Raw genomic sequence first — 11,743 nt, 5'->3', positions numbered from 1 at the left:
ACTTTCCACCAGACGGTAGTGCTAAAAAGAGACCTAGAGCTAAAAGTTCTTTCGTAATAAATTGAATTATCAATTTGTTTTTTATTTGTGAAATTGTTCTCAAGTGAATCGAAATATTCGAAGCTGAATGAATAAGAACAGTATCTAACAATACTTTTCACCGGACGATAGTGCTAAGAAGAGTCCTCGTGCTAAAAGTTCGCCTGAGCTCGAAGAGATGGAACAGAAAAAGCGTGCTCCAGACCCAAGTGTTAAAGCTTCCGGTAATGTGAACTCAGACTTTATTGAATCACTATTTGACCGTTTTGAAAAGCGGTTTAGTAAGGCTATGGATGAAAACTCGCGCTGCTAGCTACAAAGGTGGATTTAAATGGTCTAATTGAAAAAGTGAATAAACTCTCTGTCGAGAATTAACAGTTAAGAAATCAAATTGTTGCTCAAAAAATTCAGAATAATCTCATAATCAGGAAGATGGAAAATTTTGAAAATAGATCGAGAAGGAACAATATAATTTTTCGCGGGCTGAAATATGAATGTGCAACAGTGGATTACGTGAGAACTGTCAAAGACTTTTGTGTGAGTCATTTGGGGGCACGAGCAGGTACCTGGGTTAATCGAGCACATGCATTGGGCAAGAAAATAGATAACGGGCCAATCATTGCGCATTTTCCGGACGATCAGGACATCCATTTCATCACGAGAAACAGTAGGAAGCTGAAGGGTACACAGTTTGTGATTCATAAAGACTTTGCTTTCGACACAAGAAAACGACGATCGAAGCTTTTCCGGGTGCTTGGCGAGTTGAAGAAACAAGTTCCGGGAGTGAGAGGAGAGTATCGGTTGAAGTGGATCGTTTAATCGTGAATAGTCGGGTTTTCACGCTGAATGAGGAGAATGGACTGGTCTCGGAGGGAGAGGATGGGCTGCAGAAGATCGGGAGCATGTTCGATGAGAGTGTGATGCGGGCCGTGAGCGGGAGCATGTGTGATGAGGAGGAGCGAGGCGGCGAGGACGAAGACCGCAACCGCTGAGATAACGCTGTCAGTCCGTGTGAGAAGGGACAGTTGAGTATAGTAGCGTACAATGTGGCTGGATTAAGTGGTAAGATTGTTCAAGTATATAATTTTATTTGTAATTATGATGTTTTTGTACTATTGGAGACGTTTGTTGAAAGAGGAAAGCAATTGTATTTTGAAAACTGTTTTCCAGATTACAATTTATACTGGGAATTCGCAGTTGGAGAATCAAACTGAGGTAGAGCAAAGGGAGGAAAGTTAATAGAAATTAGTAAAAGAATAGAGAGTTTTTGTAAGGTAATCGATGCGCTTGAGAGGAAAGTTATTCACATGAATGCAGGACAACGGGATGAATATTATATAGTTCCAATTTACCTGAGTGGTGGAGGAGACATGGAATGGGAGAGAGAATTCAATACATTATGGGAGTTTATGATAGTGCAAGAGCATAATAGAAATAATATGATTTTAATTGGAGATTTTTAACGGTAGAATAGGAAATGGACAGGACATGTCGGAATTAACAGATGTAATAGAATTGGGAAATGCACTGAGTAATAAGCAAGAGTCAAAGGATGAGGTGATTAATATGAAAGGTAAGAAAATATTGGAGTTCTGTGAGGTTTTTAATTTCATCATTATGAATAGAAGGATAAGTGGAGATAGGTGGGGAGACTTTACTTTTATAGGCAGAGGGGCTTCCGTAATAGATCTATGTTGCATGGCTGTCGAATTAGCGCAAATAGTTAGAAAATTTTCTATTGTGCCAGAATTTTTATCTGATCATTTCCCAATTGAAGCTACGCTAATCACGGTTGATACTCTAGAAAGAGAGAGCACAATTTTACCACTCTTACCGAAGTTACATCATAATAATTTAGTTATTGTAGTGAGGTCTATGTTTTAACTCGGATTTTCTTTTGTCTGTCTGTCTGTCTGTATGTATGTATGTAACGCGTTGATAGAATTCTATGAGATTTGGCAGAAATATTCCTTTTTCAACTGCGCGTCGATGTATTAATACACAAGGTTTTTTTCAAGTTTTGCATTTTAAGGATAATATGAAAAGAGAAGGAATCCCTCATTACTCCGACATCACTGTATATAATTGACCGAGCGAAGTGAGGTCTAAGATTCATGTCGACGGCTGTGCATTTCTCTTTATGTTTATATGTTGCGCATTCACAGCGATATACGGCAATATATTTCCATGAAATTTAACAGGTATGTTCCTTTTTAAATTGCGCGTCGACATATATACGAAGTTTTTCAAAATGTTGCATTTCAAAGATAATATAAAGGAAAAGGAGCCTCCCAAAGATACTCACAAAGATACAGAATATCTCTTGCAGTTAACAGAAGGCTTGATGAACATGGATCTTTGAAAGTTGTTTTTTTTTTGCATGCATCCACTCTTTCAAATAGGATACATTATTCTGAATTATTCTGTGAACATAGGTGTAGACTACTTTCTAGGATCATGTAAATGTTAGGGTCAAGCTACTGAGAAGTCATGGTGTGGGGAGTGAACAAGGCCGTCGTGTTTTTCTTAGGCTAGTTTCACACGGCAGAATACCGTCTCCTGAAGATCATATTTCAGATCATTTCATTTCATATTTCGCAGCTCGAAGGCTTTCACAAGGGGATCTCAAATTTCAGACGCGTTTGCTCAGAGTATGACTCATTACTTTTCTCAAAATATTCGGATTTGGATTCAGCGACCCCAAATTTTTTAAAGCGTAAGTCCCATTTTCGAAAATACCCAAAAACAAGGGAGTTACAGCAGTTTTTAATATAGCTTTTACATTATCATAAAGTTATGTTTAGTAAAAATGTACCTACTAAGATAATAATACTTCTGCCTCACAGGTAAAGGTTTTTAGAAGCTTTTAAACACTCTTGAAAAGTTCAAACATGAACATTTTAAAACATTAGGGGCCGGTTTCCGAGCTCGTGATTTAGCTGAGTCCAAGACTTTAAACAGCTGGAGTCAGAAATTTGGTTTTCCAAGACGGGGCATAGTCGCAGTCATTGTCATAGTCACGTTTGAATTAAATCTCGAAAAACTAGAAAATTGAACACAAAAAAAATAAAGAGAAAATAGTGTAAAGTTTCAGCTATTTTGAATTATTCAGGAATGTCTATTCCGTCAAGGAAAACGTTTCCAATTATAGAAATGAGAAAATAAAAACTAAGACTTCTGTTATAAAAGCTGACCTTTTGGAAAGCCAATTTTCTGACTATTGCTGTTTAGAGTCTGGGACTTAGCTAAATCCTGAGCTCGGAAACCGGCCCTAAAAGTTCTAGTTTAAAAAAAAATTCCAGCTTTGAAAGTTTCAAACTTCAAAAGGTTGAATCCAAATGGAATCAGAAATCATTTCCCATTATCACTCAATAAAATACGAGAAAAAGTAACCTTGTACAGTTAACTTCACTGAATTATTTACGTTGTCGGGATTTCAATTTTGTCATACAACAATCTAATTCATTAGGTTGAAATCGTTGAATATTACCATGGATTTCCTGTTGAATCATTGACTTAAAATCTTTGCAACAATCAATAAAATCTATTACACAGTATAAATATTCAGTCAGTGAGTATAGAATGTAACATTCTATACTCACTGCATACAGTAGGCTATAAACATTGTGCTGATCTGAACAGTGAGTATAGAATGTAATTAAATTATATTACTCTAACAGCTAACTGGATCTGAATTGATCTATTGTAATAATGGACATAATGAAATAATTGTACCAAAAATTTATTATTTACTTAATTTTATTTTATTTATTTTATTTTCTCCTTATTTGGACATAACTTTGAATATCCATTTATTAAATTTCTAGTTAATAATTTTGATTTGTTGGATTGGTACAACTGGACGAAGCCTTGTCGGTTGACCAGCCAGCGATTTCCTCTTCTTCTTGTTCTAAAAGGCCTAGCTGTGGCATCTCAAAATGTAGCATGTGATTTGAATTATGAAATATCTAAATTTTCTACAAAATTTTTCTTTAAATTATGCTAAAGTAGCATAAATTTAAATCTACAATGCCTGATTGAATCTTATATTTTCAACATTAAAAATCAATTTCATTTCTGAAGTTACAAAATATTCAGTTTACAAGTTTTGATTATTAAATCTATGTTAGTAACCCGGTAGGCCTACAACTGAAGCTTCAGTGTGATGTGGAATCGTAGATAAGCGACGATTAACGAAGTTTGAAACTCATAAAATTCGATGGACTTGGTTGAATTAGAAGCCGAATTGTAAAACAAGTGTTCTGCTTACCCCACTTCGAATTGTAAATTGAAATTTGACTTTCATACTGTACTGGAATTCCAAAATATTTGGTTGAATTTGCTTGAGTTTATGGAAAATGTTTAGTCTCCTTCATCCTGTATTTATCCTGGTATTATATTTGTCCGGTCATTCAAAATTAATGGTAAAATAAAAAAAAAACCTGTTTGGAACAAAAGAAATAGAATAAAATCTAATAGATACAAGCATCATGTTGATGTTAACCAGAGTGGTTAACATGCAATGTTGGACAGGTTAATTACAGGATACATTCTGTAGAAACATGGTACCGTAAGAACAGTGGTAATAAAATATTATTATGACAAATCTCAAATAATTTAATAATAATAAATCTCAGAGGAATACGGTAAAATTGGTAAGCAAAATAGTTCATATGAATAAAATAACAAAAGGAAATTATAAAATATCAGAAGGCTTAAATCAGTTACACATGGAGGGATAAAGTTGATTCAAATTCTAACAGCTTCTTTACGTTATTTGATAAATTTCAAAATAGGATGTAATCAAATTTTATATTGAATTTATAGATGATAAAGAATTAATTAATGAAAAAACTAGGCAAATATGAGATTTTCGATAGAATAGCAGAATAACCTACAACATAGAGACAGTTACAAGTATAACTTACCCAACTGGGGTTATTCAAATATAAAATTCAATCAGGCATTGTAGATTTACATTTATGCTACTTTAGCATAATTTAAAGAAAAATTTTGTAGAAAATTTAGATATTTCATAATTCAAATCACATGCTACATTTTGAGATGCCACAGCTAGGCCTTTTAGAAATTATCAGGAATAATTTTCTGAGTTAAAAAATTTACTCAGATCAATTTCATCAGAAATAGTCTGATTTAGTTTTTCCATGATTACAAAATCGATGGTTATAGCAAGTGAAACAATTCAATACGGTACAAAATACAAATCATGAAAATAATTGCTCCGTACTAAGCTCTCTCTCAGTAACCATACTAAATAAATTATACTTCAATTTCAACCAAGATTTCCATATAAATTAAAAGGCAGAACCACATTAGAAGTACTGAGAGAGGTATTCAACCGTCTTCGTAGTGCAGGTCTAACTGTTAATCCTACCAAAGTCTCATTTTGTGTTCCAAAAATATCTTTTCTTGGACACATTGTCTCTCACAACTCTATTAGCATCGACCCTGATAGAACTAAGGCCATTGTAAACAGTCCTGTACCGAAAAGGGTGAAAGACATTCAGAGATTCATTGGTTTGTTGAATTTTTACCATAAATTCATTCCCGACCTGGCAACCATTGCAGCCCCATTAAATGCACTTCGAAAGAAAGATGTAAAATTCATTTGGAGTACTGAATGCCAGCAAGCATTTGACAAATTGAAAATGATAATTACCCAGCCTCCTGTTTTAAATTGCCGATTTTAATCGTAGATTTGTTCTGGAAACAGATGCATCTAGTGTAGGTATTGGCTGTGTCTTGAGTCAGGATTATGACGGTACTCTTGCCCCAATAGCATTTGCATCCAGAACATTATCCACTTTAGAAAGGAAATATTCGGCGTATGAAAAAGAGGCACTTGCTGTGTTATTTGGTATTGAAAAGTTTAGATATTTCTTAGAGCATACGAAATTTACTTTACATACTGACAATAGTGCTCTGCAAGGGGTACTTAAGAATCCCAAGCCATTAGGAAGGATAGGCCGGGGATTCTTAGAATAAGTTCTTTCCAGTTCGATGTCAAACATATCAAGGTACTGATAATGTGATTGCTGATATCTAAGTAGGATGTTTGATGAAAATCCTGATAAGGAATCTACTGATAATGTTTCTCCTAATGAATTTAAAAGTCTTGATTCTCCTGCTTTGTGTAACGTTGCTCTATCTGACTTTCCACTATGTTTTACTGAGATTTCTGATTATCAAAAAAGGGATCCGTTCATAATAGAGATAATGAATAAGAAGGAATCTGGAGAAGATATTTTTCCATATTCTATTTCTAAAGGGGTACTTCTTTATAATAGCAGAAATAATCAGGAACCCAAGATTGTTCTTCCTAGTATTTTGAAGCCCATGATTTTCAAATATTATCATGAAACTACTATGGCGGTCACTCTGGTTTTCTGAAAACACTAAACAAAATAAAACAAAAATTTATTTGGAAGGGTATTTCTAAAGATCTAGTTGCTTTCATCAAGTCCTGCAAGTTATGTTCATTGAGTAAGCCAGCACAAAAAACTAATTATGGTTATCTTTGTTCATCTATTGCTTCACAACCAATGGAAAAAATGTTCTTGGACTTTGTAGGGCCATTACCAAGGACAACAAGTGGTAACACCATGATATTCTCCTGTATGGATGCTTTCACTAAGTATTCATGGCTACTTCCATTACGAAAAGCAACCTCTGAGTCTTTATGTAAGGAGCTTCAGAAAATATTTGTAAACTTTGGTGTCCCTAAATATGTAGTTTCTGATAACGGTCCTCAATTTAAATCAAATTTCTTTAAAAACTTTTGTTTCCAAAAGGGAATTTTGCATATAACTCAAACAGAATATAATCCTAAACCTAACCAAGTAGAAAGAATACATCGTAATTTAAAATCTTGTCTTATTAGCTTTAATCATGACAAACAGAATAAATGGGATTTAACTCTACAGTGGCTTCCCTTAGCATTCAATAGTGCTTTCCATGAGAGTAGCAAGTTTTCTCCTCATGAACTGATGTTCGTCATAAGGTTAATAATCCTATAAACAATATTTGGAAAATTGATGATATACTACCAACGAAGTTTGTTAAAGATACTAACAAAATATGGAAAGATGCTTATCATAACTTATTGAAGTCTCATAATTCCAGTAAAAAGAGGTATGATATGTATAGAAATCCAATTCCATATAAGATAGGTGATATTGTTTTCCTAAAATCAAATCCTGTTAGTAAAGCATGTAATCAGATTACTGCCAAATTACTTCCCAGGTATTCTGGACCTTATTTGATAAAAGAATGGATTAGTCCAGTCAGTGTGAAATTATTTTCAACCGATGGACAAAAATTTGTGCGACGAGCACATGTGAGTCAACTTAAAATGGGAAATAATCCTTAAGTAGACTTTTCTCATAATGAGATTTTTTTCTATTGTAATACACATATGTGGTGGACGCACCCATATGTTTGTGGTAGTTACTCTTGTAACTATTCTATTTGTGTAAAATTTTGTTGTGTTCTTTGGAAACTTGTGATTCTGCACAATTATTGTGTCACTTGATTTCTTGTAACATGGTATGATGAAGAATGTACTGTATATTTAAGAATTGTAATTATTATTGCTTCGTAACTAAGTAAGTTACAGTGTATCAATTTAGTTGTATATGTTATTTTGATAATGTGTTATTTGCTCACTAAACTCATTGCTCAGTTTTCTCTCGGTAACTCATGCTAACTCTTGCTTTTCTCTTTGGTAATTTGGATTTTTGAAGTTTTGTCCAATGCTTGTAGATTTTATTTTCTTCTTTGAGCCTTGTCGACCTGATCAATTGACAATGATCTCTCTTCTTTCTCTTTCTCTTCACTCTACTTTCCATTTTCTTTGGGCGGCCGACCAATTACTCTCCTTTTCTATTTATTTAACTTCTATCTTGAATAAATTTCTGGTACAATTTGGTTCCTAAATTAAATACCCCCAGTTGTGGAGGTTTGTACCAAAAATTTATTATTTACTTAATTTTATTTTATTTATTTTATTTTCTCCTTATTTGGACATAACTTTGAATATCCATTTATTAAATTTCTAGTTAATAATTTTGATTTGTTGGATTGGTACAACTGGACGAAGCCTTGTCGGTTGACCAGCCAGCGATTTCCTCTTCTTCTTGTTCTAAAAGGCCTAGCTGTGGCATCTCAAAATGTAGCATGTGATTTGAATTATGAAATATCTAAATTTTCTACAAAATTTTTCTTTAAATTATGCTAAAGTAGCATAAATGTAAATCTACAATGCCTGATTGAATTTTATATTTGAATAACCCCAGTTGGGTAAGTTATACTTGTAACTGTCTCTATGTTGTAGGTTATTCTGCTATTCTATCGAAAATCTCATATTTGCCTAGTTTTTTCATTAATTAATTCTTTATCATCTATAAATTCAATATAATTTGATTACATCCTATTTTGAAATTTATCAAATAACGTAAAGAAGCTGTTAGAATTTGAATCAACTTTATCCCTCCATGTGTAACTGATTTAAGCCTTCTGATATTTTATAATTTCCTTTTGTTATTTTATTCATATGAACTATTTTGCTTACTAATTTTACCGTATTCCTCTGAGATTTATTATTATTAAATTATTTGAGATTTGTCATAATAATATTTTATTACCGCTGTTCTTACGGTACCATGTTTCTACAGAATGTATCCTGTAATTAACCTGTCCAACATTGCATGTTAACCACTCTGGTTAACATCAACATGATGCTTGTATCTATTAGATTTTATTCTATTTCTTTTGTTCCAAACAGGTTTTTTTTTATTTTACCATTAATTTTGAATGACCGGACAAATATAATACCAGGATAAATACAGGATGAAGGAGACTAAACATTTTCCATAAACTCAAGCAAATTCAACCAAATTTTTGGAATTCCAGTACAGTATGAAAGTCAAATTTCAATTTACAATTCGAAGTGGGGTAAGCAGAACACTTGTTTTACAATTCGGCTTCTAATTCAACCAAGTCCATCGAATTTTATGAGTTTCAAACTTCGTTAATCGTCGCTTATCTACGATTCCACATCACACTGAAGCTTCAGTTGTAGGCCTACCGGGTTACTAACATAGATTTAATAATCAAAACTTGTAAACTGAATATTTTGTAACTTCAGAAATGAAATTGATTTTTAATGTTGAAAATATAAGATTCAATCGGACTTGGCTTAAATTTTATTTCAACCAGGATTGCCAAAATATTCACTGGCCCTCATGACCAGCATTGCTTCCTACTTGTTAGGCAGTCTTATTTGAGATTACTCAAATGGGGTTGGTTACATAATGTCTTACTATTCCAAGTAAAACGAAACTAATGTTTGTGTTTGTATAAGAGCTGCTGAGTGGATACTGCATACTGAGAAATTCATAAATGATCCAGACCAGCCTGGTGACTTCGATGCTATCGACACCGGAATCTCCTTTTATTTCAATCAATGAATGAATCTGAATTAAAACCATGTATTGTATCAACTATCCTATTATCGTATTGTAATTCGTGAAGCCTGTTTAGTAAAAGCCAGTTACATACACATCGATTTTTTACCGTCCTTATAAAATTCTATTAGATCAAACAGATGATGTTTGACAAGTTGCACTTATTCGAATTCATAAGGATGGCAAAAACAATCGTACAAAAATCAACGTGCATGTAACTGGCTTTCGAAGACCCATACGATATTGTATTCTATGATCAAATAGAATAGTAAATATCGAAATAAGTGTTGCAGCCAGAACTTGTGTTAAGAACCGGTTTTGTCCCCGCTTTGTAAGTTAAACTAAACACACAATTCCTCCCCAGAATGTGGGTTTGAAGTGTACACACCATTTCTCCCCGCTTTGTGCAGTGGAAGTGTACACACATTTCTCCTCGGTTTGTTCAGTGAAAGTGTACACACATTTCTCCCCTTTTCGTAGGTTTAATGCGTAATTTTTTTTTCAAGTTAACAGAAAAAAAAGTTACAACTGCATTGAACACATATTAATATACTTTCTAAAACAAAAATTAAGTCTCCAACATGTGTGTGAATGTGTGTAAATCAGCCTCCCCGCAATGTATGTTCATTTCTCACCTCCCCGTTTGTTACCTTGTTCCAGTATGTGTGTGTGTGTGTGTGTGTGTGTGTGTGTGTGTGTGTGTGGTGTGTGTGTGTGTGTGTGTGTGTGTGTGTGTGTGTGTGTGTGTGTGAGTGATGTGTGTCTGTGTACACGATATCTCATCTCCCAATTAAAGGAATGACTTGAAATTTGGAACTTACAATAGTCCTTACAATATAAGGATCCAACACGAACAATTTCGATCAAATGCAATGCAAGATGGCGAAAATGTTGTCAAAAACGGGGTTTTTTGCGATTTTCTTGAAAACCGCTCCAACGATTTCTATCAAATTTATACCTAGAATAGTCATTGATAAGCTCTATCAACTGCCACAGGTCTCATACCTGTAAAAATGTCAGGAGCTCCGCCCCATCAATGCAAACTTCGATTTTAGATTCCCAATTATCAGGCTTCAGATACAATTCAAACGGAAAATTTCAAGTGGAAAAGATTGAGCATTGAAATCTCTTCAATTAATGTTGAGTAACATCTTCACCTAAAATTGAAAATAAGCTCGAAATTCCAGAAAATGTGATTATTCAATTGCAAACTGTTGGCAACTGTTGATTTTATTGAATCATTCACTATGGAGAGATAGCAGACTTATTGTCTCCAGCGTTATTGTCCTGTCACCAGCTGGCTCAGATCTTTGATAGTAGACTTCAGATGCGCGTGAACACTAGCGTCAGGTGATCGATTTTCATAACGGCAAGGAAAGTTGTGTGAGTGCGCTACACCAGATTTTATTTCGTTTTGGACTTACAATGTTATATCAGAGAAAAAATATAGCATAAGAAGATAATATGCTGTGTATGAAGTTGAGATGATACTGTATCATGTGTCGTGATACTGTATCATTTTGTGGTGATACTGTATCATTCATTTATTCTAAATTCTTTATTGATTCATACAATAAGTACATCATCGAAATGATAGGGAGAGAAAAAATAAGGTAACCTTGTGTTATTCCTCTCCCAAATTTAGATAATGTTACACATAGTACGAAATAGGTTAAGTCTTGTAGCTGTCAACTTTACAAAATTTTCGGTAATTAATAATAAAATTTTTGCTTTGAAGTTACAATGTTATAACAGAAAGAAACATAGCATAAGAAGATGTGCCATGGTCTTGTGTATCAAGTTGAGAACTTGAGATGATACTGTATCATATTGTGTTGATACTATATTGTAATGGGGTGATTAAGTTTAATGGTAATTAGGGTAATATTATGAAAGGTATTGCGATGGTAATTTAAGGTTGTGAGAGTGATCAACTAATTCAAAGTTGACTTAATAAATTTAGCTAGACATTATGGTAATGAGCTGGTATTATAGTAACAATTTATAAAAGGGGGGAATCGCTTGGCTTGCGAGAGGTTAAATTGATCCAACTCTATAACTCATGAGAAAGGAACTATATTTTAAAAGAATGAACAAAACAGATTATATTTTGGAGAACTAAGTAATCGATTGAAATTAAATTGTAACTCAATATGAAACTGGAAACTTAAATATAGTATATTTCGTACCTAGAGCAGAAAATGAGATTTTTCCGGCTC

The 11,743-nt window shown here is 33.7% G+C and overlaps 2 long non-coding RNA genes across 2 annotated transcripts; one reads left to right on the top strand and one right to left on the bottom strand.

Annotated features, from left to right (window-relative positions):
- Positions 1-4,074: 4,074 nt before the first annotated feature.
- Positions 4,075-5,090, bottom strand: LOC120350165. Its single transcript, XR_005570666.1, has 2 exons — positions 4,968-5,090; positions 4,075-4,481 (listed from the first exon to the last, which is right to left on the bottom strand). It is a non-coding gene; the product is annotated as an uncharacterized LOC120350165 (long non-coding RNA).
- Positions 5,091-8,233: 3,143 nt separating this feature from the next.
- On the top strand, positions 8,234-9,250 carry LOC120350164. Its single transcript, XR_005570665.1, has 2 exons — positions 8,234-8,358; positions 8,843-9,250. It is a non-coding gene; the product is annotated as an uncharacterized LOC120350164 (long non-coding RNA).
- The last annotated feature ends 2,493 nt before the right edge of the window (positions 9,251-11,743 follow it).

This window comes from Nilaparvata lugens, chromosome 3 (genome assembly GCF_014356525.2).
Source record: "Nilaparvata lugens isolate BPH chromosome 3, ASM1435652v1, whole genome shotgun sequence".
Lineage (NCBI taxonomy): Eukaryota > Metazoa > Arthropoda > Insecta > Hemiptera > Delphacidae > Nilaparvata > Nilaparvata lugens.
Note: the sequence above shows the minus strand (reverse complement) of the source record. Positions and strands in the feature narration are given on the sequence as shown.